Source organism: Phoca vitulina, unplaced genomic scaffold (assembly GCF_004348235.1).
Source record: "Phoca vitulina isolate PV1807 unplaced genomic scaffold, GSC_HSeal_1.0 scaffold16, whole genome shotgun sequence".
NCBI classification, from domain to species: domain Eukaryota; kingdom Metazoa; phylum Chordata; class Mammalia; order Carnivora; family Phocidae; genus Phoca; species Phoca vitulina.
In genome coordinates, this window is record NW_022589719.1 from 19,370,460 (window position 1) to 19,396,931 (window position 26,472).

The 26,472-nt window shown below is 40.1% G+C and overlaps 1 protein-coding gene across 5 annotated transcripts in view; it reads right to left on the reverse strand.

Annotated features, from left to right (window-relative positions):
* LRRC4C (leucine rich repeat containing 4C) overlaps nt 1-25,678 on the reverse strand; it is a 1,196,081-nt gene extending 1,170,403 nt beyond the window's left edge. For 4 of the 5 annotated variants that reach the window (XM_032413925.1, XM_032413926.1, XM_032413921.1 and 1 more), the window contains exon 1: nt 24,731-25,624. The gene's annotated coding sequence lies outside the window, so the exon portion shown is untranslated. Of the gene's footprint in view, nt 1-24,730 lie in introns of all 5 variants that reach the window. The other variant, XR_004300651.1, reaches the window with a different exon arrangement.
* Between the last annotated feature and the right edge of the window lie 794 nt (nt 25,679-26,472).

Consider the following 26,472-nt stretch of genomic DNA (forward strand, 5'->3'; position numbering starts at 1 on the left):
GGACTTCTTGATTCTCCAAATACTAGTTTTTACATATTGTAAAAAAAAAAAAAAAATAGTATGTTTCCCAAAGACATAAAACCTAAAACCTATTTATTCCAATACATAATACTCTCTCTTGCTTTTTGAAAATCTGTTGGACGTATTATTTCATGGTAACTCCAGAGGGTGGGCATGCCCCACTAAAAGAGGCCAAAAGCAACAGAGCTACACCATTATTTATATAACTTATTTAATATCCCTGATTTTCCTGTTGTTTTCATAGGCAGGTAGGACCAAAAAAAAAAAAAAAAAAAAAATGGAATTTCTGGCAAGACTAATAAGGACTAAGGAAGAAAATTAATGCCAAAGAGGCTAGAGGCCCAGAGCTTAGTCTGAGCCCCTGAGAATCCATACCTCCCTAGCAGACCCTGGCATCTGTCCCTGCAGGTAAGGTAAACCAATAAACCTGAAGTAACCCTTTAACTTTTTTTTTTTTTTTTAAGATTTTATTTATTTGACAGAGAGAGAGAGAGACAGCGAGAGAGGGAACACAAGCAGGGGGAGTGGGAGAGGGAGAAGCAGGCCTCCCGCTGAGCAGGGAGCCCGATGCGGGACTCGATCCCAGGACCCTGGGATCATGACCTGAGCCGAAGGCAGATGCTTAAGGACTGAGTCACCCAGGTGCCCCACCCTTTAACTTTTTTTTAAGCAGTCAGTCCCAGACTGAGAATTCATGTAGTCTTACAACTTTCTGTTTCTTATACAACCAATCCCACTATTGTCAGATCTTTTTTATGGGGGGAGTAGGCTCATCCATGGAGAAACCACCTGAATAAACAAATCCTCACCTTGTCCAAGTCCTACAGTGACAATAACATCTCTGAACTTGGCCAGAAAAAGCAGAGAATCTTTTACAGAAATGAGTCACCAGCTTCCACTGCCTAATGTTGGGCAAAAATATTATATGTGGCCATAATCCTCACAGAGAGACTATTTTACAACACTAACTTCCCCTTTCAAAAGCAAAACTAGTTAAATTAAGGTTCTAAACTCCACTTCTCCAAATCATCTTTCCTTGCAGACTACACTATATCTTCGAATGACCTATACCAATATTTCCCATGAGCTGAAAAGATAATTCTGCTCATCCTTCAAGAGTCCCTAAAACAAGTACTTCAGTTTTCTGAAACAAAGTTTCAATGTCCAACATTTAAGAAGAGGGAAGAGACAATCTCCAGTACTTTTCCTATAATGGATTTCAGTTTTATAATCCAATAAATCTGATAAATCTCAAGATCTGATAAATGACCAAATAAAGGGTACCATGCTACCTGCAAACATTTTAGGTCTCTCCATTCTAATCTAAAATATTCAAACTTTTTCAAGCTTTTGACAGAAAGACATTACTCCCAAATGCAGTGTAATAGGACAAATGCAAATACTAGCTGAGCTTCCAGAAATGAGGGTCATTAGAGATTTGATTTTATGAAAACTGACAACAAACTCTTACCATCCCACCCCACTCCAGCATCCTGAATTAACTCGCCTCTGCCAGTAAAATAATGTTCTGGGGGAACCTGGTGGGGTGCTCAGTTGGTTAAGTATCCAACTCTTGATTTCAGCTCAGGTCATGATCTCAGGGTTCTGGGATCGAGCCCCATGTCAGGCTCTGCACTCAGCAGGGAGTCTGCTTGAAAGATCTCTCCCTCTCCCTCTGCCCCTCCTCCACTCACAGGCTCTCTCTCTCAAATAAATACATTTTTAAAAATGTCCGGTACCCATTGTGGATAAGTCTCAAACTAATTAGCTGTCTGGTGTCAAGGCCTTTAAAACTATTTTCTAATCCCAAAACTTCTGTGGCCTTCTTTTCTAACCACACAGCATCTCTCTACCCCCCATCCCCCATTCTCACAAACACACACACACACACACACACTCCACAAACTGTCCTCTGCACCAGGGATTCGATAGGGATTCAGGAATTCATAGATCCTACAAGCCTTTTGTAAACTCACCTCCAAGATTCTGTTGGCCATCCTAACCCTTTTTCCCTAGAATGTGCTTTCCCTAATCCAATGTCTATTTGTTAAAAATCTCTTCATTCATTACTTCCACCATTTTGTTTTGTTTTGTTTTGTTTTAACAAAATCCCCTGAATTCTTTGTGGCAGAGAGTATGTTGGACCTGGGAAGAAAAGATAATCCCAATAGGCTACTTGACTTAGAGGAGCTCACAGCCTCATGGAAACACAGCAGGGGAACTGGATAAAGAAGGATCAACAGTTCTCAAGAAAATACCATGTAGCACATGCTATACCTGCTTAAATTTGTTTGATCGTTTGATCTTCATATCAATAAATAATTGGACAGATATTTATAATAAACCTAATATATTTCAGGACTGACGTCGACACTAGGTGAAGAAGATCCCTGATCTTATAGATCTTACATTCTCATGGTATAACCAGACCCAATACAAGACAATTAATATATAACACAAATTCTCAAAAACAACCCAACAAAGAACTTAGATGAAAGATATAAGCAATAGTAGCTGTGTGTAGAGTCCTACTTTAGTTAGCATGGATGGGGAAAGCTTCTCTGAGAAGGAAATAGGACAGTTGAGATCCAACACTAACAAGGAAACAGCAATGAAAATAGTATCAAGGTAAATGGCTGGAGGGACTCTCAGGGTAGGGTACAGCTGGAGCTCCCACAGAAAGAGAATGGCAGCAGATGAAGTGTAGAGAAACAAGCATATTTCAAATCAATTATAATACCACTCAAGGCTGTTTAAATTCTGGCTCCAACTCAACTTTTCAAACCTCAGCACCAACCTTTTACAGTTTATCTTTCTAGCCACACAGACCTACTTTTTCTCATTACTTCATCATTCATTCCTTTATTGAATGAAGACCTGAGGACCATAGATAAGGATCCCAATTTTATTCCAAATGCAGAGAGATGCACCAGACTTGTTAAATTTTTGTTTTACTGAATTTTTTTGAAAAAAAATCTTTCTTCTCATTCTACAGAATGGATTAAAGGGAAACAAGAATGGGGAGGGGAGATACTTTATGTGGAAAATCCCAAAGACTCCATCCCAAAACTGCTAGAACTCATACAGGAATTCAGTCAAGTGGCAGGATATAAAATCAATGCACAGAAGTCAGTGGCATTCCTATACACCAACAACAAGTCAGAAGAAAGAGAAATTAAGGAGTCGATCCCATTTACAATTGCACCCAAAACCATAAGATACCTAGGAATAAATCTAACCAAAGAGGCAAAGGATCTGTACTCAGAAAACTATAAAATACTCATGAAAGAAATTGAGGAAGACACAAAGAAATGGAAAAACGTTCCATGCTCATGGATTGGAAGAACAAATATTGTGAAGATGTCAATCCTACCTAGAGCAATCTACACATTCAATGCAATCCCCATCAAAATACCATCCACTTTCTTCAAAGAAATGGAACAAATAATCCTAAAATTTGTATGGAACCAGAAAAGACCCCGCATAGCCAGAGGAATGTTGAAAAAGAAAAGCAAAGCTGGCGGCATCACAATTCCAGACTTCCAGCTCTACTACAAAGCTGTCATCATCAAGACAGTATGGTACTGGCACAAAAACAGACACATAGATCAATGGAACAGAATAGAGAGCCCAGAAATGGACCCTCAACTCTATGGTCAACTAATCTTTGACAAAGCAGGAAAGAATGTCCAATGGAAAAAAGACAGTCTCTTCAACAAATGGTGTTGGGAAAATTGGACAGCCACATGCAGAAGAATGAAACTGGACCATTTCCTTACACCACACACAAAAATAGACTCCAAATGGTTGAAAGACCTCAATGTGAGACAGGAGTCCATCAAAATCCTAAAGGAGAACACAGGCAGCAACCTCTTCGACCTCAGCCGCAGCAACTTCTTCCTAGAAACATCGCCAAAGGCAAGGGAAGCAAGGGCAAAAATGAACTATTGGGACTTCATCAAGATAAAAAGCTTTTGCACAGCAAAGGAAACAGTCAACAAAACCAAAAGACAACTGACAGAATGGGAGAAGATATTTGCAAATGACATATCAGATAAAGGGCTAGTATCCAAAATCTATAAAGAACTCATCAAACTCAACACCCAAAGAACAAAGAATCCAATCAAGAAATGGGCAGAAGACATGAACAGACATTTTTGCAAAGAAGACATCCAAATGGCCAACAGACACATGAAAAAGTGTTCAATATCGCTCGGCATCAGGGAAATCCAAATCAAAACCTCAATGAGATACCACCTCACACCAGTCAGAATGGCTAAAATTAACAAGTCAGGAAATGACAGATGTTGGCGGGGATGCGGAGAAAGGGGAACCCTCCTCCACTGTTGGTGGGAATGCAAGCTGGTGCAGCCACTCTGGAAAACAGTATGGAGGTTCCTCAAAAAGTTGAAAATAGAGCTACCATATGATCCAGCAATTGCACTACTGGGTATTTACCCCAAAGATACAAAAGTAGGGACCCGAAAGGCTACGTGCACCCCGATGTTTATAGCAGCAATGTCCACAATAGCCAAACTGTGGAAAGAGCCAAGATGTCCATCAACAGATGAATGGATAAAGAAGAAGTGGTATATATATACAATGGAATATTATGCAGCCATCAAAAGGAATAAGATCTTGCCATTTGCAACGACGTGGATGGAACTGGAGGGTATTATGCTGAGCGAAATAAGTCAAACAGAGAAAGACATGTATCATATGACCTCACTGATATGAGGAATTCTTAATCTCAGGAAACAAACTGAGGGTTGCTGGAGTGGGGGGAGGGGTGGGAGGGATGGGGTGACTGGGTGATGGACACTGGGGAGGGTATGTGTTCTGGTAAGCGCTGTGAACTGTGCAAGACTGTTGAATCTCAGATCTGTACCTCTGAAACAAATAATGCAATATATGTTAAGAAAGAAAAAAAGAAGAAGAAGAATGTAGCAGGAGGGGAAGAATGAAGGGGGGGAAATCGGAGGGGGAGAAGAACCATGAGAGATGATGGACTCTGAAAAACAAACTGAGGGTTCTAGAGGGGAGGGGGTTGGGAGGATGGGTTAGCCTGGTGATGGGTATTGAGGAGGGCACGTTCTGCATGGAGCACTGGGTGTTATGCACAAACAATGAATCATGGAACACTATATCTAAAACTAATGATGTAATGTATGGGGATTAACATAACAATAAAAAAAAATCACAAAAAAAAAAAAAAAAAAGAATGGGGAGGGGAGAAACCCCACTGACCATGTCAACCAACAATGGTCAACTGGGGCCAGGGACAGTGGAGAAAGAAACCTATTCCAGATATATTTTAGAGATCTTAGCTATGGTCTCCTCCCTATTTTTATTCCTTTCCTCAACATTAAAAAGAACCATGTAAACTTTTCCTTCAGAAATCAGATGAAAGCTACCAGGAGAGTGACATACTAAACATAAAAAAGTACAGTCTAAGATACTATTTCTCTAGCCCAAAGATGCTATCTAGTGGAAGGATGCTAGTTAACTCACTTGTTATGATAATACTGAGATAATAAAGGAGTCCTAAAAAGCCAGTCTTCTCAGGGGCAGCAGGGGAGAAGAACAGCTCTCACTCTTTTGTTGTCAAGACTACTTGATATGCATGACTGGAGGAAACTCAACATTGGAGCTGCATGGGAACTGAGACTCATGTCAGCTGTACTGGATAAGGTTTTTCCAGGACTCCTGCTGAATGTGCTAAGGAAATCGGAGGTTTTTGAGCAGAGTCAAGCATCCTGGATGAGGAATTGAGGCTCAAATTCACTTCCCTTTCCAGCCTTTAGATTTTCTTTGTGTTGGTCTTACAGACTAAGGTAGAACAGTGATCGCTAGAAGCAAGGTGACTGAAACGAACATGAGTAGGTAAACTGGAATTTCCTCTAGAGATGAGGCCTAGGGAAATCTTCATACTGGGACCATCGGGACCCCTGAGACATAGTTGACCATTGTGGGAGACATGGCTTATTGGCCACCCCAAAGTTATTTCCAAGTTTATTTTTCCTTCCCACCTCTCATGCTTTTCCTTTAGCCTCCATTCCAGGTAGGGACAACCATCTGCACTCTGTCCTCATTCAGAGACTGAAGCTGGGAGTCATTTTCTTCCAACTAAAAAAAGAGATAGATGCAGCTGACATTCATCTTTATCCTTCATCTTTACACCTTGAATGTAAACAAGATGAAAACTTCAGCATTCACCTGGCAACCAAAGAGAAACGTCAACAGAATCCCCGGCCCTGACACTATTAAGTCACAGGATCATTGCCTATAATTTCTGGACTTCTTAAATAGGAAAAAATAAACTCCAATTAATCTAGGCTTCTAGAGTCAGATTATTGTTATTTGTAGCCAAGAGTTATATTAACTGGTCCAAACATTCTGCCCTCAGAAATAAAAACCACTTAAAAAAAACAAGAAAGTAAAATAAAATTTCATAATGCAACCATTTGTTAGTATTTCAGTATACAGGCATACCTTGGAGATTGTAGTTCCAGACCACCCCAATAAGTAAGTACAGTAATAAAGTGAAGTTTTGATTTCCAGTGCATAGAAAATTTATATTTATACTACACTGTACTCTATTAAATGTACAATAGCATTACACCTAAAAAATGTACATCTTTAATTGAATATTTTTTTTTTGCTGAAAATGCTAACCATCTGAGCTTTCGGCAAGTCAACTTTTCCCTGATAGAGGGTCCTGCCTCAATGGTGATTGCTGCCGACTGGTCAGGGTGGTGGTTGCTGAAGGCTGGGATAGCTGTGGCAATCTCTTAAAATAAGACAACAATGAAGTTTGCCACATCGATTGACTCTTCATTTCATGAACAATTTCTCTATAGTATGGGATGCTCTTTGCTAGCATTTTACCCATGATAGCATGCTTTCAAAATCAGAGTCAATCCTCTCGCCCTGCTGCTGTTTTATTAACAAAGTTTACATAATAATCTAAATCATTCACTGTCATTTCAACAATCTTCACAGCATCTTCACAGCAGAAGAACCCATCTTAAGAAGCCACTTTCTTTGCTCACCCGTAAGAAGCAACTCCTCATTGTTAATGTTTTTTCAGGAGGTTGAAGCAATTCAGTCCCATTTTCAGGTTCCACTCCTAATTCTAGTTCTCTTGTTATTTCTACCACATCTTCAGTTACTGCCTCCACTGAAGTCTTGAACACCTCAAAGTCATCCGCGAGGGTCGGAATCAATTTCTTCTAAACTATTAATATTTATATTTTAGCCTCTTCCCATGAATTATAAATGCTCTCAATGGCATCTAAAATGATGAATCCTTTCCAGAAGGTTTTCAATTTACTTTGCCCAGGTCCATCAGAGGAATCACTGTCTATGGCATCTATAGCCTTATGAAATGTAGTTCTTAAGTAATAAGACTTCAAAGTCAAAATGACTCCTTGATCAATCAGTTGCAGAATGGAGGTTGTGTCAGCAGGCATGAAAACAACATGAATTGCATTGTACATTTCCATCAGGTGACCAGGTACACTGTCCATGAGCAATGATATTGTGGAAGGAATTTTTTTTTTCCCTGAGTAGTTGGTCTCAACAGTAGGCTTCAGAGGTTCAGTAAACCATGTTGTAAATAGATGTGCTGTCATCTAGGCTTTGCTGTTCCATTTACAGAGCACAGGCAGAGTAGATTTAGTATAATTCCTAAGGGCCCTAGGATTTTTCAAAATGGTAAATGAGCACTGGCTTCAGTTTAAGGCCACCAGTTGCACTAGAGAGTCAGCTGGTCTTTTGAAGCTTTGAAGCCAGCCACTGAGTACTCTCTATCGAACAAGAGAGTCAGCTGGTCTTTTGAAGCTTTGAAGCCAGCCACTGAGTACTCTCTATCGAAGCCCTAGGTGGCATCTTCTTCCAATAGAAGGCAGTTTCATCTGCCCTGAAAACCTGTTGTTCAACATCGCCACCTTCATTGATCCTCTTAGCCACACCTTCTGGAGAACTTGCTACAGGTCCCACATCAGCATTTGCTGCTTCACCTTGCACTTTTGTATTAAAGATATGGTTTCTTTCCTTAAATCTCATGAACCAACCTCTGCCAGCTTCAAAATTTTCTTCTGCAGCTTCCTCAACTCTCTCAGCCTTCATAAGATTGAAGAGAGAGTTAGGACCTTGCTCTGGATTAGGCTTTGGCTTAAGGGAATGTTGTGGCTCTTCTGAGCTTCTGTTCAGACCACTAAATCTTTCTCCATATCAGCAATAAGGCCGTTTTGCTTTCTTATCATTCATGTGTTTGTGGGAGCAGCACTTCTAATTTACTTCAAGAACTTTCCCTTTGCGTTCACAACTTGGCGAACTACTGGACACAAGAGCCCTAGCTTCCTGCCAGTCTCAGCTTCGGGTGTGCCTTCCTCACTAAGCTTAATCATTTCTAACTTTTGATTTAAAGTGAGAAACGTGCAAGTCTTTCCTTTCACTCGAACACTTAGGGGCCATTGTAGGGTTCTTAATTGGCCTAATGTCAGTATTGTGTCTCAGGAAATAGGGAGGGCTGAGGAAAGGGAGAAATAAGAGAACAGCCAGTCGGTAGAACAGTCAGTCAGCAGTCATACATACCATTATCGATTAAGTTCACCATCTTATGTGGGCACAGTTCATGGCACCCAAAACAATATAGTAACCAAAGATCACTGATCATAGATTGCAATAAAATAATGAAAAAGTCGGAAATATTGAGAATGACCAAAATGCGACAGAGACACCAAGGATGCAAATGCTGTTGGAAAAATGGTGCCAATCAACGTGTTCAACACAGGGTTGCCACAAACCTTCAATTTGTTAAAAACAAAATATAGTATCTGCAAAATACAATGAAGTGAAGCATGATAAAATGAGGTATACCTGTATTGCTCTTCAGTCTTTCAAATTTACATATGCATGACTATTTTCTTAATATAGTTGTCATTATACAAAGTCTTCCAGGTTACAAATTTTAGTAGCTGCCTTATATCCATGTATAATTATTTTACCAATATCTTTTTGGTTGACATATTGGTTGATGACATCATCTTACTGTTACAAACAATTTTATTAGCATATTTATGTATACTGCATATTTTTATATTTCTTTGGGATAAATTTCCAGAAGGGGATCAAAGCAAATGAACAAATCTATGACCTAAAGTCAAATTGCTTTCTACAAGTGTTAAATGAACATACACAGCCACCAACAATGTATGAACATATCAGTTTATTTACATTTTTTCTACACCAATATTAACATCAAGAAATAATTGCTAATTTAAAAGTGGTGATGTTTGTTCAAGACCTTCCTAGACACCGTTCCCTTGCTACCTCTTTCTTGCTATAAAACCAACCATTAGATTTCTATACTGTATAATCTGATTAATCTAGCTTCAAAAGGCTACCTAACAATTACAATACCTTATATACACAGAATCTTCTGCATCACACAAGAGGCTTTTTAGACCTATTCAACAAAAGAATGAGGCTGATTTCAGAAAGTGCAAGTTCCGAGACTTGCCCTAGGTTGTAGAGCTAGGAGATGGAAGGATTTAGGATTCTAATCTCAAATCTACAGCTCTTTCTAGTTTAGCATATAGTGTTTTTTTTTTTTTCCTTCAGTATAGATGCTCCCTAAACCTCACAATATCAACTCTGACTTGCATGACCAATCGTAAGAATTAACAAAGGCCTAGGAGAAACTGATTAGTGGAAAGAAACACATTTTACACAGTGATCTATATTTTTATATTACCTTTTCCTTTGTTCTGGGTATATATTAGGAGCACTTATAACTACAACATGAAAAAATACAGCAAAGCTAAGGAAAACGTTCAGAGCAGAGTCTTATGGGCAGAGCAAAAGTAAATTCCATAGACAAGAGAGAATTCTGTTAACACTAATGCTACTGAATATTTATAAAAATAGGCCAGGAGCTATAGAGCATAGTGGCTTTGAAGAGAAAATAAAGTAGGAATAAGGAGCAATGCCTTTATAGAGTAGCTTCTTAGCCAGTGAACCAGGACTGCTATAAAGTTGAAGATGAACTCCATGATCTTCTTGGTTACAAGTATCAGTGAGTGTTTACCAGTTAGTCTGTATTAACCAAATAGTTTATGAAGACAGGCATTGGCTATGTAAGCCCGAGTACAACAATCAATTAAAGTAATGAGATTTTAGAGGGAAAAAAATTAAGTCCAGTAGTGGAAGGAAGAAAATAAAATTGGGACATTTTGTTGGTATGGGGCAAGGAATCTACTTAATTACTATCCCTTCCCCTTAGATCTGGCAGCAAGGAGTCTAACTTAACTTCTCCCACTCACTTAGATCTGATCATGAGCTAGCTATACCTCAGGAATATAAGCTATGCCCTACCTCAGAACTGGCAGAAAGTAAGATTTCCTACTTCAGTTCACCATATCTCTTTCTTCACATATTCTAGGAAGATGCTAAGCAAAGAAAATACTTCTTATCTCCAAGAAATAACTCATGAAGCATTAATGAGAAAATTCCTTTTCCCCAGAGCTTATGCTCTTGACACCTTAATTCTGAATAAATGGACCATAAAAGCAAATCAGGACCCATGTCCCCACACAAAGGACTTTCCAAAGCAGGCTGGATTCCCGCCCCACCCCACCCCACCCCCGCCGCCCACCTGAGACAAGTAGTTTTCAATATCTAGACAACAATGTTCTATTCTTGCAAAAAAAAAAGACATAGTACAGAATTCCAATTACCAGTCAATCAGGGGAAGGGATAAAGTTAAGATGGAGTGATAGAGGGTAAAACTGGACGAGAAAACAGGAGGAGATGAAGTAGCGGCACCGAGGCATCTCACAGTCCTGGCTGGAGGTAAGAGGTCCGGTGCAGTGCAAAGGTCCTGGGAGTAGAAGTCAGACAACACACGTTTGAATTTTGTGTTCTCTGTCTATTAGTTGTATGACATTGAACCCATCATGTAATTTTTATCTTTAGTATTCCCATCTGTAAAATGGGAAAGTAATACCTTTCTCAAAGGGTTCCTGGGAGAATTATATGTGAACATGTGAATAAACATACAAATCATTATAATATGGTCCAAGAAGGGTAATTTTTTTCTTCCTTCAAATAAAAACCTGAGCAGGAAGAAGGAATCCATAATGCATGAGTATGAATGAGTAACTCCGTGTGTGTGTGTGTATATGTATGTGTGTGTGTGTGTGTGTAAAACTTAATATCCTAGATGTGTGGGGGAAATTTCTTTTTCTATATCGAAGCTGTTCATAATGATTATTTACACTGAGTAGGACAGACACATAGTAGGTTCTAAATATTTGCTGAATAAGGACTCAAAAGCATTAAAAAATGAAGCTGAGTGAATGCCCAACTGACAGTTAGCAAAAGCTAGAGTTTTTATGTAAGCAGCTCTGCAGTTGAAGAGATCGGTATTCGTGACCAGGTTACTCTTTTTCAAGAGAACACAGAAAGGCAACAATTTAGGAAACTCACAAATCCATTCCTATCCCAATTTAAATCTTAGGAAATGAATGATGCTTCTGTAACAGGTAAGCCTGTTCCAGTTAACTGCGGCTACATAATCATCCCAATACATAGAGACTTAAAGATTTCTTGCATCTAATCACTGTCTGTATTGGATGGGCAACTTAGTCTGCTTTTCCCCGCCTCACTTCACTCATGCAGCTGCAGTTAGCCAGAGAAGAGGCTGAGCTGGAAGGCCGGAGGTGGCCTTACGGGTCCGGCAGCTGCGCTGGCTTTTGAGGACATGATATGGGGAGAAGTGAAAGAGTCATGGCTCAGTCTTCTTCTGTGGACCCTCCAGCTAGATGGGCTTTCTTTCATGGGAGGAAAATGGAAGCTACAGGCTTCCTGATGCCTATTCTTGGAGGTTGTAATGCTATTTTGCTTACATTCTAGCAAAGCAAGTCACAAGGCCAGTCCAGTTTCAAGGAGTAAGAAAAAATATTCCATTTCTTAATGGGAGTCACAGAGCAGAAGGATGTGCATACCAGGATACCTGGAATTTGTGGCCATGTGTCCCTCTTTATCACAGAAAAAAGGACAATAGTAGCCCTTTTCCTTACCAAGAAGGCTATCCCTACATTTTTGCCAGGGTCTATGCACCGGAACGGAAGACTGTTGGTTTTAAATTTAGTAAGTCCAAGGTACAGGATAAAGTGCAAAGAAATTCTAAAGCCACAAAACTAAAACTAAAGCAAAAGGACATCACGTTGAACATCTGATCAAAGCCCAGTAAGAAGGAAAAGTTTAGAAAGAGAAGAATGCGGGCAATTAGAGTAGGCCATTATTTTAATTATGAAGATCTGGGCTTGCAAGCCATAATTTTAGCATAAAGCATGCTGTGAATATGACCATATGTTTGGTAGACTGTATGTGCCTTCGAAACATGACCCATATTTTCTCAGATCCTTGCTCTGCCAATTATTAGCTGTATCACCACTGTCGAGTTACTTAGGTTCTCTGAGCCTCAGTTTCCCCATCTGTATATGAAACATAATAGTATTCTTACCTGTATGTAACTGTACTAAGAATTACACGAGACTTACGTGCATCCCTCTCACGGTCATAGAATATTCAATAAGCGGTAGAAATAAATGAAATATGCAACTAAACAATTGCCTGGTCTCTAGTTATAAATTCTATTAAAGTCTATTTTGAAACTATTAAAACTCCATGAAAAATAATCTAGATTTAAAGTATTGTTCTTTGAGCTCTAAAATGTTGAGATTTTAGAATCCCAAAGAGGTTGAGCGATAACGTGCCCATTTTGTCCTCAAAATAAGCTTATCAAGAGAATTTGGAAAGCAGGGCCCTGCCCCCTGAGAATATATAAAGAATGACTTCTAGGAAAAATTTACATCAAAGTTCTGTAACCAAAAATATTCCAAAGTGATAACACCCATTGATGTGTTCAGTCTGGTAAGACAACCCTCAAAGCATATAATAAAATGTAACTAAATATAGCACCACAATCTACCTGTAATGTTGTTGTAAATGTAACAAAAGTCAAATCCAGTAGAAGCATAAAAGTTTTGGGGGCAACCTCAAAACAATGAGCTTCCATTCATTATTCTCTCTTGTAAGACTGAGATAATTAGGGGGGAGGCAACAAAGTTGGGCAGTCCATATATACACATGGATCCATATTGTACCCATATTTGTAGATTTCAGGATAATGTGAGCAACTTTACCTATTGTACTCTGTGTGTGCGCGCATGGGTGGGGTGTGTATTACCATCTTACAGGCTTCCTTGAAGTTTTGTCTTTGCTGTATATCAGCTTTGCTTCCTCAGTAGTCACTCCTTCACTAATTTGGCAAATGTGATAATTTGTAGTGGGTCTCCAACTCATTAGTGTAATTTAGTCAGGTTCTACTGTATTTCACCAGACACACCAACTAGGCTGCCACACACATCTGTTTTTAGAGCTCTATTTCATAAGTATCCACAATATTTCTCCTTTAAAATTGAGAAATGATTGCTCCTTAATCAGCTATTTGTTATACTGAGCTATATAAATATATGCAGTGTCATCCATAAATAATTTTAGGGTAGAACACAGTAACAATTAACATCTGCATAGAGCTTTAAAGTTTACAAAGCTTTTTCTTACATACCCAAACACAAAATCCCATGTATTCCCCTCTGAAAAAAAGGTATTACATATTTTTAAAAACTTAGAAGGCAGCATACTATAGTATTTCTAAACATGGGTACTTGATTCATCCAGATCTCTGCTATGTGACCTTGGCCATTTATCGAACCTCTCTGAGCTTAAAGGTTTCCTTCTTTAAAATTTGTGTAATATCGGGGCACCTGGGTGGCTCAGTCGTTAAGCGTCTGCCTTCGGCTCAGGTCATGGTCCCAGGGTCCTGGGATCGAGCCCCACATCGGGCTCCCTGATCTGCGGGAAGCCTGCTTCTCCCTCTCCCACTCCCCCTGCTTGTGTTCCTTCTCTTGCTGTGTCTCTCTCTGTCAAATAAATAAAATCTTTAAAAAAATAAATAAAATAAAATTTGTGTAATATCTACTTCAGTTTCTTTGTTGGGGGGTGGGAGGAGGAGTCAAATTTTTGAAAATGAATATAAAGTTCTCAACACATAGTAAATGCTGAATAAATGTTACCTGTTATCATGATCCCAATGTGGCAGGTAATATCATGGTCCTTTGTAAAAGACGCTTACATCAAATGACAGAAAAAGGAGATAGTTGGCAGATACAGAACTAGGGTTTGCAGGTTGGGAAGACTGGGAGTCATTATGCAAAGGCAGCATCTGGTGCCTAGCAAGAGGGCTGGAGGGCTGAGTATTGCGCCTCAATATTGCAAACTGGGACAAAAGGAAGCAATGCCTCTTAATCTGAAGCCCTAGGTTGCTTAAAACTGGAAGTGTGTGGAAGGAGACTAGAACAAAGGATACAGATGTGAAAGTAAAGATGTTACCAAAAAGGAGGTAGGCCCGAGGTAGATGCCGGAAAACCTGGATCTGGAGTGGAAGACTGAAGGTACTTAAAAAGCTTGAGAGAAGGAAGCAGGAAACGGGGAAATCCTAGCAAGCTAGCAGGTGGGAGGACAGTCTGAGCAAACGTCAGAAATAGAAGCTGTTGCTGGACAGGACTATCTTGCATCTTCCGTGGACTTCACTTAGTAAGAAGGCTAGGAGAACAGGAGACAGAAGTAGGGAAAGATTTCCTTATACTCTCAAATCACTAGCTACCATGGGAGGTAGCACGGGTGTAAAACAGACATTGAGGAGGGCTGGTTTTTCTGGAGCAGTCCTCAGACCCCAGACAGGAGGAGGAAAATAGCCCTTTTTCTGTTTCTGAATTTCCCAGCTCTGTGCCCATCAGGGGAGAGAGTCAGGGGGTTATTTAACCAGAAGCTCGGCAGATGACTCTGTACCGGCCCCACAGAGATTGATAGCAATAACCAAAGAATCAATTTGATTAGTGGCTTCCCCTTGATGGGCAAAACCCTCTGCTGTTCCTCTTTTTCCAGTGGCATGGTCAGAATTAGAGTGGACTAGCTTCAAATAGTCTGCCTTTGGCTTCTCCTGGATCCTTATCGTAGCTCTAGTCCCTAAGCCAAGAAAAATGGCACCCCATGAAACCCCCTGGTAAATTTCTGAGTTTACTGTGGTGGAACCATCAGCCCCCTGGTTTGAGAGGAAAAGAAACTGCCATCCACTCACAGCAGGGAAAGAGTCTCTCTCCTATCTCTAAGAATTCCAAACTAAGGAACGGGGCTGAAGTCTGGAAGGTCAGAGAACACTTTCTTCTGTCAACTCTTCATGCTTGTGTGAAGTGCCATTCCATTCTGAGCTGGCAGTTCACTGACATGTTTCTCTCTCAAACATACCATTAGAGAAGTTTGGACCATCTGTCTGTCCGACAGACCATCTGTAGAAAGCACTAGCTCCCCTTCCAGAAAATAGAAAAGGGACACACTCAGATCTTTACAAGGAAGAGAGAGTGAGGATGCCAGAGAGGAGTCTTTACATCTATCTTTGTTTCCAAGCTCTCTTTTTGGCGATCACTGGAAGAAAAGATTCCAGGAAAATGAAGGTAAAAAAAAAAAAAGTTACTGCAAATGGTTTTCACCCAAAAGAGGATAGAGCAATTTGAAAGGCAGTCGGGGAAAATACAGAACATTGCATGGCTTTAAGGGTTTGCAAGCATAAAGATCAGAATGGGAGGAATCAAGTGGTCTGGGCTCTGCAGTCAGAGGCATCTTGGCACACATTGTTCACTGAGTGTAGGGTCTCACGACCTTGAGCAAATTAGGAGTTGTCTGAGGTTGAGCGTCCTCATCAGTACCCTGAGAATCATTCATACTTCCTTTTCACAACTGAAGTTCCTAGCATAGCACCTGAAATATCATAGTGTTAAATGCAGGATAGCTACTGTGTTAATTTTGTGATTTTTTTCCCTAAGGCCTTCAACAGGACGCACCCCATATGTTTATTCTTACCCACCAACTACCTGTTGATGACATCTCCTTATCCTATTCACAGGGAAGTCCTAATCTCTTCCATATCCTCTTCAGAAAAATGGTCACTTCACATTATATTTCAGGCTAAACCCAAGTTCAGCTTTCTTCCTTAAAATTCCCCAACTACAAACTCCCCAGTGATAACTGTATTCTGTAAATCATTCATATTGACTCCATTTTTTGGTTCTGAACCCGATGCTGCCTTGTTTAGCAAGTTAATTTCTCTTTTGATAATGTAACATTAGCAATAATACATTAACATATTTGAGGGGAAGAAAGTCATATGCTTACAACTTTGTGTTCCACACTATAACTGATATAATAGTGAACCTAGCAGGTATTCCAATAAACACATCAGTAAATGATACCACTGAAAGGACCACAGATGCAAAAGGATATTACACACAAAAGCATTCATTGAGAACTCTGATTTACTTATGCAAAAGTGACCTTAATCTAGATTTAGGTCATAGTTCTGAGATTAAGGAGTAGAAAAAATATATATATATGTATATAATATGGTTGCAGTCAAATGAGTCTTGGGGAAAAAACATACACCAGATAGGAAATATAGAATTCCATTTAGTGAAAGCTTTGGGGGGAAAAAAAATGCATCAGTGCCTTTAGTGATGGGAGAGAGAAAAAAATCGAACTTGAATGGGCAAACACACATCCAGTAGAATCACGGCAGTAAGGCAAGATAGGTCAAAGAAGAGGAAAGGGATAAAGGAGGTAAGCATCCACCAGATGAACACAAGAACTCAACCATCTGTGAGCAGGACAGACTCTGGTTCATGAAAGTATTTGCAGTCATGAGACACTCAGAAAAACTTAAGACTACTTGTATATATGCTCTTACTTGGGGGACTGGAATCAGAACAAGTTAATTGATAAAATGTTTAATATTTAATATAGTCCAGATTCTTTGGTAGAAGAAAGATCCTGAGCAAAAGTCACATATAAACATGGCTTTCCTTTAGAAGAAGTGCAAGTGGAATTTTTTCCTTGTATCTATCTCCTTAACATGTTTATCACTATACATAGGGAAGCTCCCCAACAGGAAGAAAGTTAGCTCATTCACCCACTGTTTGTATTACCACTCACTCCTTTTCAGGTACAACTGCACCTTTATTAAAGTGATTGTTCAAACTGCTTGTACTTTAATTTCTACTGTTATCCGAACATTGGTCTCCATTTGTATTAAAAAAAACACTTTCTTTACTGAAATGCTTCTTCCACATTGTCTACAAGGTTCCTGGCATGTATGATCAAAAATTTTAATTCCAATCATTTTTCCAAAGAAGTATACCCTGAACCATTGTGTGCTCACTTGGTCTTATTTCTGGGACTTGTTACCCACATCACGAATACAAAAAAAAAAAAATCAAGATGTTCTAAATAAAAGATTTAAATCTCCCATCCCGGAATGGCTTACCAAACACTTAGAATTCTGACTTGCTCATATATATTAAAAAGGAGCAGCTAGAACACCAAAAACTGATTTTAAAAATATCTATACTATACACAAAAGCTAGAGAAATCTTGCAGAGATGAGAGAAAAAGCAGAGTTGAAATTTTCTTTCTTTGACAGCATAAAGTCAAAGGAAGATTGTTACCTCTTATCAAGAAAGCTTTCAAATGTGACCCTTTTTCCTGTTTACAGACAAGCATTGAGCTACATTCCCAAGCTCATAGCATTTTAGGATTGAACAATAGGAAAAATTCCTAGGCACGTGAAGTTCTGACTTGGTTCTCTCTTTCCCCAGCCTCCTTGAATGTTCCACAACAATTCACTTTTTCTATCAGCATGTTCCCCACTGACATCAATACTACTGAAAGATAATTTTCCTCCTCTCATTCATATTTTTATGGCCAGACAGACCTGGATATTCACTTTTCTGTTCATTCATGTGAGGCAACAATTTGTATAAGCTCTGGCACTGTGCAGTACAAGGTTTAAACACAAACTGAGCTTCCTAAATCATACTACAACTAACCATTTTAAGTAAATATTATAATATATCGTTTATTGAACGCCAACTAAATTCCAGTCTCTCTTCTAGGTCCCTTATAAGTATTACTTTTCTTAATCTTTTTACAACAACCACACAAGGTAAGAGAAGGAAAAAGGTACAAAAGTAACCCATACAAAGTCACCTAACAAATGAGTAGAAAAACATTGAGAGACACACCCATAACATGCATCCTGCAAACACTGCCCAATGCTAATTATGATTTAATGTTACAGAGGAGACCCTCATTTCTTTGTCCCACAACCTGTAACTCTGGTTACTTTTGCCATAAACGTTCCAATGATATTTAGGTCATTGTCAATGTCAGGCCCTACCTCAAAGCATTGATGATTTACTATTATCAGGAACCCATTGGTTAAGGAGGTGACCCTTCAGAGGTCCCTTCGAAACAGAGACCACATCTTTCCACTGATAGAATGAGCCCTGTCATGACAAGATTATTTGATTTGCATTTATAGAGACTTACTTCTCGACTGTCCATAATCAAGGATTTATGTGAAGAAACATTGGACTTGCAAATCTAAAAACTTAAAAAAAATGGTATATATAGACTATATATCCTTATTTATACATAGAAAGAATATAAAGAGCTTTGAAGTCCGTCAGAATCTGGGGCAAAGGAGTGAATCACTTTTTGCTTCATCTGTAATATGGGAATGTTATCTTACTTTTCTTTGAGAAGTATAAATAATATAACCTATGTAGCACCGTATCTGGCACATTGAATATATTTTTTGACTGTGAGAGAATTAGTTATAATTTATGACATCACCTCAATGTGTGCACGTGCAGTATATTACTCAGGGAATTTTAGTTCGGTGCACCGTTCTAACCACAAATCCTGATGCAAGTTTACAGGCCTCTATCACAGCCTCGAGCATTTACTCTTTTGACCAATTGACGTCCCTCGTCCCTTTCTTACTCTACTAGATTTGGATTTTAAGAAATGGAGCCTTAACATACAGGGAACATGGTTCTTGTCTTCCTTCTCGGCAGGCCATAAAATAGGCTCTATCAATTCATTATAAGGCTAGAAAAACCCACAATCTGAAGGACAAAATCCTGCCTCCTTCGTTCCTAGGGAAAGGCTGACTTTGCAGAACAGAAATACCTGGGTCAAGTGGTACCAGCCCTGCAGAGTTAGCAAAGCAGAATTGAACTCATCACTGACAGCTCAGCTCAGCTCCAACAGGAACAAGGATTTTTACATCCTTTGCAAGACGTTCTTGAACTAAATAAAGGTCATGCACAATGACACAGCCCCACATAGGTCATCTTTGTGCAGGGCAATCTTAATCCTGTTTCAACTATCAAGTCCAAATTCCAGGGGACAGCCTTGAAACTGCAGCATGCCCCATCCAAATGCAGGAATTGCAACAAAGAAGCATGAGCAGAGAGAGGCCTTCTAGATTCCCCACAGCAGTGATCACAGGGCTTGTACCTGGTAGGTGTTTAATAAATACGCATCCTTTCATTGACTATGAACAAAACGAGATGTTAGATAAAGAGCAGTGTTAACACCACTTGCTGACATGTGAATTGTGTTTCTGCAACCACATATGGATGGGTGCACATGATTCTTGCTACTTCCATTCAGTATCATTTTGGAAGTTCTGAGCATAAGTGAGGTGACATCTGGAAAGGGCACTTTGGTTGCTCTGAGAAAGGATCTGATGAAATCATGGTACATGAAATGAGCTAATTTACAGAAATATAGCTTTCTCTCTCCCATTTTACTTAGCTCTCAGATTACATTTGGGGCTTTTGCCTACCCACATAAGTTACATAAATACACTAAATCAGAGTGGTCTTCCTAACTCTTAAGCCAGATGAAGAAGAGGGAGAGAACAGAGGTGAACTACCTATAGAGGTCCAGTTTTGTGTTAGGGATTTAACCAAGCGCTGTACAGTTGACCCCTCAACAACATAGGCTTGAACGGTGCAGGTCCGCTTAGACGTGGATGTTTTACCAGTGCTGTAAATATACCTTCCCTAGGATTTTCTTAAAAACATTATCTTTTCTCTAGCTAACTTTGTCGCAATATAGTATATAATGCATATTACAAAATACATGTGAGTTGACTATGTTATCGGTAAGGTTTCTGATCAACAGGAGGCTATTAAATTTGGGGGGAGTCAAAAGTTATATGAGATTTTCTACTGCCTGGAGGGTGGCATCCCTAATCCCCCACATTACTCAAGGGTCAAGTGCATATACACTCATTTGTTCATACATCACGGAGCCCCATTGAAGGACCTGATTGTCCCTGTTTTACAGATTGGATAACTGAGGCTCCAAGAGATTAGATATCCATCCCCATGTCTGTCCAACTCCAACGCCAGTGCTCATTACCAACATATTTTCTTGTCATAATGATCTCTAACTCAGTCCTTTAATCCTGGTCTATCTGTCCCCCAAACATAACTTAGTGTGACAATCATCATCATGACCTATGTTATCATTATAAAAATCCTATTGATACAATTTTCAAGTTTAACTCAAATTCTAGTCAACAGCCTCATAGTTGACTGGAGTTTTCTAGAATCCACAAACCCTGTAATGATCTGTGTATTTCCAGAGAAAAGGCTAAATGCCCAAGTCTTTCTTATCCTTTTTGGATACTCAACAACAGTGTATTAGGGTCCTCACATTTTCTATTTTTCATGAATCTAAAGTTATACCTCCTGTAGGTTGGTCAATTACTTGCACACGTATACAAGCTCATACACACATGTGTGCACACATACATAAACCCAAAACCAAGAGTGTTACACAAAAATTACCGAGATGAGGTAGAATCAACCCATTTGTGAAGCACCGCAATTTTAACACCACAAATAGTGTTCACCCATCAGGAAGATCAATTCTTTCATCAACTGAAAATCGTATAGAAGACATTATTTTGTAAAGTCTTAAACCAAATATGAAGTCGCCATTACCATAGTACCTTATATTTCCACAGCAATGTGCAATTACAGATCATTTTATTCTGTAATATTGCATCATAATCCTCATGATGACACTGGAAGTTAGGGATGTTTATTTCTAAACTACATGGGAAGGTATCAGAGCTCTGAGACTCTGAGTGACTTACAAGCAGCACTGTCAATGTTCGACACCTAATTCTCAGTCCAAGGCCTTCCTTCTCTGGATTCTAACCCCAGTCTCCCCCCAACCCCCCCCTTTACCTGTGACTATTGAGTGGTCCCAAATGGGGATTCAGATAATTAAGTGAATTGATTTAGTCCATTGCAAAGCCCCTGTTCTAGTTGCACTTTAATTAACCCATATTTTCCTTGCAATTCAATGGGGGAACCCTGAGAAGTTGTTTTTAAGTGATAAAGAACAATAGCAAAAATATACAAGCACGCAGCTGTCATCAGAGACTGTATTTACTTCATCCCAAGAGTGCATTTTCTGCTGTAGGCTGATGCTGGAGCCTATTCCATTAGCATTAGCCCCAATGTCAGTATCAGTTCGTGGAGCTAACACACAGCTCCAGGCTGTTGTAATGACTCAGCAATCAAAACTTCAAGTTCAGTGTGCCTGGTCCTCACCCACCTCCAGGGCTAGAGCTGCAAGAGCTCCCTTTTGCTCTTCAGTTTATGGGGTGATCTTTCTGGCTCCCTTTAAAGGTTCTCAGTAGCTGACTTTCCAGCTGTCAGCTCTGTCTGTTACAGAAGGAAAGAGCCATTCATGTGTTAAGTGCCCTCGGTCTTAAAAACATAGAAAGGCACTGGAGAATGTTGGGCCTGGTTGGCTCACTTGAGCAAAGACCCACAGAAAGGCTGGCCAACTGACTGGAACTAAATAGAGAAGGAATTGGAATTTCCTTTATGCTCCCCCAAATAAACAAACTCAAGGCATCCCTTTACTAATTAATTCTTTTATAAAAAATAACTCTGCATATATTCCTTCCAGGGAATTCCAGCCTTTTTCTTGACAACTCTGATAGGTTACCTGTACTAAAACAAAAATTTCCCTCCCTCCTTTTTCTTTTCTGAACTCACTAAGCAAGAAAACAAACCCTGTTCAAAAAAAAAAAAAAATGCTCTATCACAAAACAAATCTGGAAAAGACAGAACAAAGCCATAGATCTGGAGCCTCTTCTGATTGAAAGCTTTTACTTTTGCTCTGACCTAAGCTAATAAAGATGTAAAGTTACAACTGCTCAAAGACCATCAGGAAACCTTGACCTACCAGGGAGATGCTCTACTCATTGCAGGAACTGTAATCAGCATATCCTGAGTTGGCTTGTACCCCATTTCTATTATTAGCTGAAAATAAGTGATAATGAAAGTGTTGCTATCGCTAGAAGTTTAGCTCATTACAATTACTAAATCTCAAATACACAAAAGCCAAGATGTTTTCCTTATTATTTTTAAGACAGTGTTGAGCATAATCTGCAATTAATTTTTTCTTTAAACCAACAACACAAGTCTAAATATACCCACCCTGGGTGAGAATGTGAATGGGAGGGGAGCAGTCAGAATTAAATAGGCTCAATAAGAAGAGGCATTAATTTGCCAACTTCCAGAACGACATTTTCAAAGGGCTTCTCCTTATTCAGAACAGTCCCCACACAAAATAGAAGACGTAACATACTGTCCCCTGTACCTGGTACCGGTTACCAAAAGCTGCAGGTTCCTGAGGAGCTGCCTAACCTAAGGAAGGGTGATGATCCAGGCAGAGTGTGGGGAACTCCTCTCCCCGGACACGACCCCCTCCCCACCCCCAAGCGCTGGAGCACTGATCAGGGCTCTACACGCTCCTCAGAGGGGTACCCTGTGTTTCCAGTACATGTATGACATTTGCCTTCAGGTTTCACAAGTCCCAGGTTGTTTGCTCCACAAAGAAAATGGAATTTTATTTGGAGTTTCTCCTAGGTTTCAAGTCATTTAAAAATGAAAAAAGTCCCTTTCTGATAAAAGGAAATGTAACTGGAATCTGAGTAAAAGATGAAAATATCCTGAGCAGAAATAGTTGACAAGAATGACAGATCATACATTATACTGATGGGAGATAGTTTTCCCATAGTATCTTCACCAGGAGCAATGAGTGGAGGAAGTGACAGCCGGGAGGGAGGGCGGGGGGGCAGGGCGGAGAGGCATCTTTTAACACTGGCCCTCCTTAAATGATTTCTTTCATACCACTTTGCAAAAACATCAGATAGACATAAGGGATAGTCCATGGCAAGACCAGGATATAAGCTCATCTTTAAGTTTTGTTTTGTTTTTTTTCTCTTTCTTTTTTAGTTCACGATTGGGGGGAAATCCCTTATAGAGAAAATAGTCTTAATGTTTGGAGTATGAGCTCTGACATCTCTGGAGTTGGATGCCCCAATACATCTTTGACCCCCAGCTGTCTCTGAAGAAAGCTCAGGTTACAATTTGCATCATCTCTCAATCTACACACAGACACCCCGACTCGGAGAAACACCTCTGTGTGTGCTCCTCGGCCTGGTTAACGTCCTGTCAGCTCTCCCATGAAAATGTTCACACAACAGTTCAAGTTGGCCAACATTCCATGAAATCTCACCATTCCTTCTAGGATAAACCGTCCACATGGTACTGATGGAGGAAGACTGAATGCTTCTACTTGGGGGGCTCAACATTTTAGAAATACATTTACGAGTGACTCTCACTTCTACCTGAGACCAGTGCAAAGATAAAAATACAGCTCCCGGAACACGGATGCTAACACAGTGAAATGCTACTCTGCTTTAATTAAGTCACCTCGGGATGGAAATAGGTGAAACACTATCTGCATTTTACTTTGAGGGAAAGGGAAAGAAAAAAAAAAAAGAAGAAGAAGTACAGCTAACCACCAGGAAACACTAAAGGGATGGAGTTAGGCAAGATGTTTGAACAAAGTCACCTGAATTCCTGACGCCTCCTGCTTGCTTTTACAACCAAGAGTAGACAGTTAGGAGGAATTTGCAACTGCACTTCCTCCTCTAGGGACCATGTAGGGTAAGGGGATGTTCCAAAATGAGAGACACTAGTCTTAATCAGGGGACAGAGCATTCAGAAAGGTTAATGAGATGCGATCGCAAGAGAATCCATGCAAAAAAGGAGGTTCAAAATACTAAACAATTTCCACTTTGTTCTCATTTGTTCCAATTAAGAGATGTTGAAGCAGCTTTTCTGTATTCCACACATTCGCTGCTCTCCAGAGGAGATTTAACTATTCCAGAGAAAAAATAAGTGCCATGGGGGGGAAAAAAGTCTACTATTAAGTTATCATAAAAGTCCAGATTACACCCCCAACCTCCACCCTCAGTCTCTGAGCAGACACACTTTTGCCTCTTACTCAGAGCCTCTGCCAGTCGCTTTCCTCTTGTTTCCCCCCCCCCCCCCAAATTTAGAGAGCATTTAAGGGAGGGAGAAGGCTGGAATTATTTTTTTTCCAGATTTCATAGAAGCAGAATTCACTGTGAAAATGTTAGATAAATAAGAGGAAGAGGGATGGGGGATGGTTATACAAATGCAAATAATCTCCTTGGCATGAAAATAGCCCCAAAATGCCACACACTGAGTTCTTCTGAGCATTACAGGCTCTAAAAATGCACTTATAAACTGCATATGGATTTCCGAAAACAAACAGGAAAGCACAAACATCGCAAGAAAACAAGGACCAAGATCTAAGGAGTCCCGTGACTTACCTTCCTTGTGGATCCTCAAAGTTCACCAAGGAAAATTTAAAATCCTCTAGCTTATCTTGCACTACTCTATTTTCTTCTTCTTCTTTTTTTTAAGTCACATAGGAGAAAAATAATCAGTTTTCAAAGGTTCCATTTATCTGATCTTCCAGAACCAGCAAAAACGTGTCCAAGAGACTCCGCCAAAAAGTAAGCCAAAAACTCATCAAAGGCAAAAAGAGAAAGGGGGAGTGGGGAAGGAAGGGGATGGTGAAGGCTGGGGGTTACACACTGTGAGTCCAAGTGCCCAGAGAATATTTTCACGCTGTTGAAATCTCCTACTGTACGGTATACCTGCTTTGGTTGTCACACAGACACACACACACTCACGGACACTCGTACATCCTCCTTCACGAGAAAGCAGTCGCCCCCACTCTCTCTCTCACACACACACACACACACACACACACACACACACCAGTGTAATGAAAACTGTCAGTAGTAACCTCCAATAGCTGCCGTGGGCTGCAGATGGTAGGGCTCACGGTTACCTTCCCAGATCGGTGTAGGATCAAAAGAACATCCAAAATAAGGTGGGGGGTTGCCCAGGACAAGGTAGATTCCAGATCCCTCTCCCCCGGGCAGATTCATCAAGCCAGGAGCAGGTCAATCAGCAGAGGTGTCTGCTTGCAGGGCGCCCCAGATTATGGCAAGGTTATTAATCTTGATGTGCTGCATCCCCCACCCCCAACACTCGGCAGCCTGCATTGAGATGATTGCCAGAGCTGTGTCTGTCCCTGTTCTACTGCATTTTGCTCAGCCCTCTGATGCTGCAAGTGAGGCACGGTGGAGGCAAGAATACTAATAAGGTGGTTAGCTACAGTTTCTTCAAGGCAGCCGCACGCAGTACAGTAAATGTGTACTTCCCCGGGCTCTGTGTGTGTGCCTGCGTGTCTGAGGGGAGGGCAGGAAAACCATCTCCGGCCAGAAGGCAACATTGTTTGTAACCTGCCTGGAAAGACTAGATCATCATCAGAATCATCACGGTCCTGCAGTGGCATTGTCCAGGACAGTATTTTGTGTGGGATAAAAAAAAAGGGGGGGGAGGGAGGGGGCGCAGTTAATGGTTCGGAAGCCTAGAGCTGGCATTTGAATGGGGGTGGGGGAGAATGTCCAGGGAGACAAATTAGCTTTATAAATAAGCTCCAAGGAGACCAAGGCAAAATTTTAACATGCTGCTGCCCTGGCTGTTAAATGGAAATACAAAGCAATTTCAAAAACCAGCTCTAGCCTATAAATCTTGGAGCTGGCAACAAGTATCTGAATTTGACTGATGGGACTATGGATAAATGGATTCCTGGTAATATAAAAAGTTTGCTCATGCATTCTGCTTGGTAGCCATGCACCGATGTGTGCAGGGATCTAGGTACAGTTCATTCATTTTTAATATGGATTTAGACTCTATCCCTTCACAGTTTTACTCTGATGCACAGTTTTTATCACATAACTGTCACATGGTGAATATCTGCGTGGCATGAGGTCATTAGGGGGAACGGTTGATGACTGTCAATAGTAAATATTACAATATAGAATATTCTTACATGGAAGGAGTTTGGGGTTTTCAGGGGAAAAAATGTAGGATATCTCTTTTAGTGACAAGCAATGAGAAAAAATACACAAATATGTTAAGTGAATGATTCTTCAGCCTCTGGAGGACTCATTTCTCTTCTAGAATTGGGTCTCATATTACAATACCTCTTCTTTAG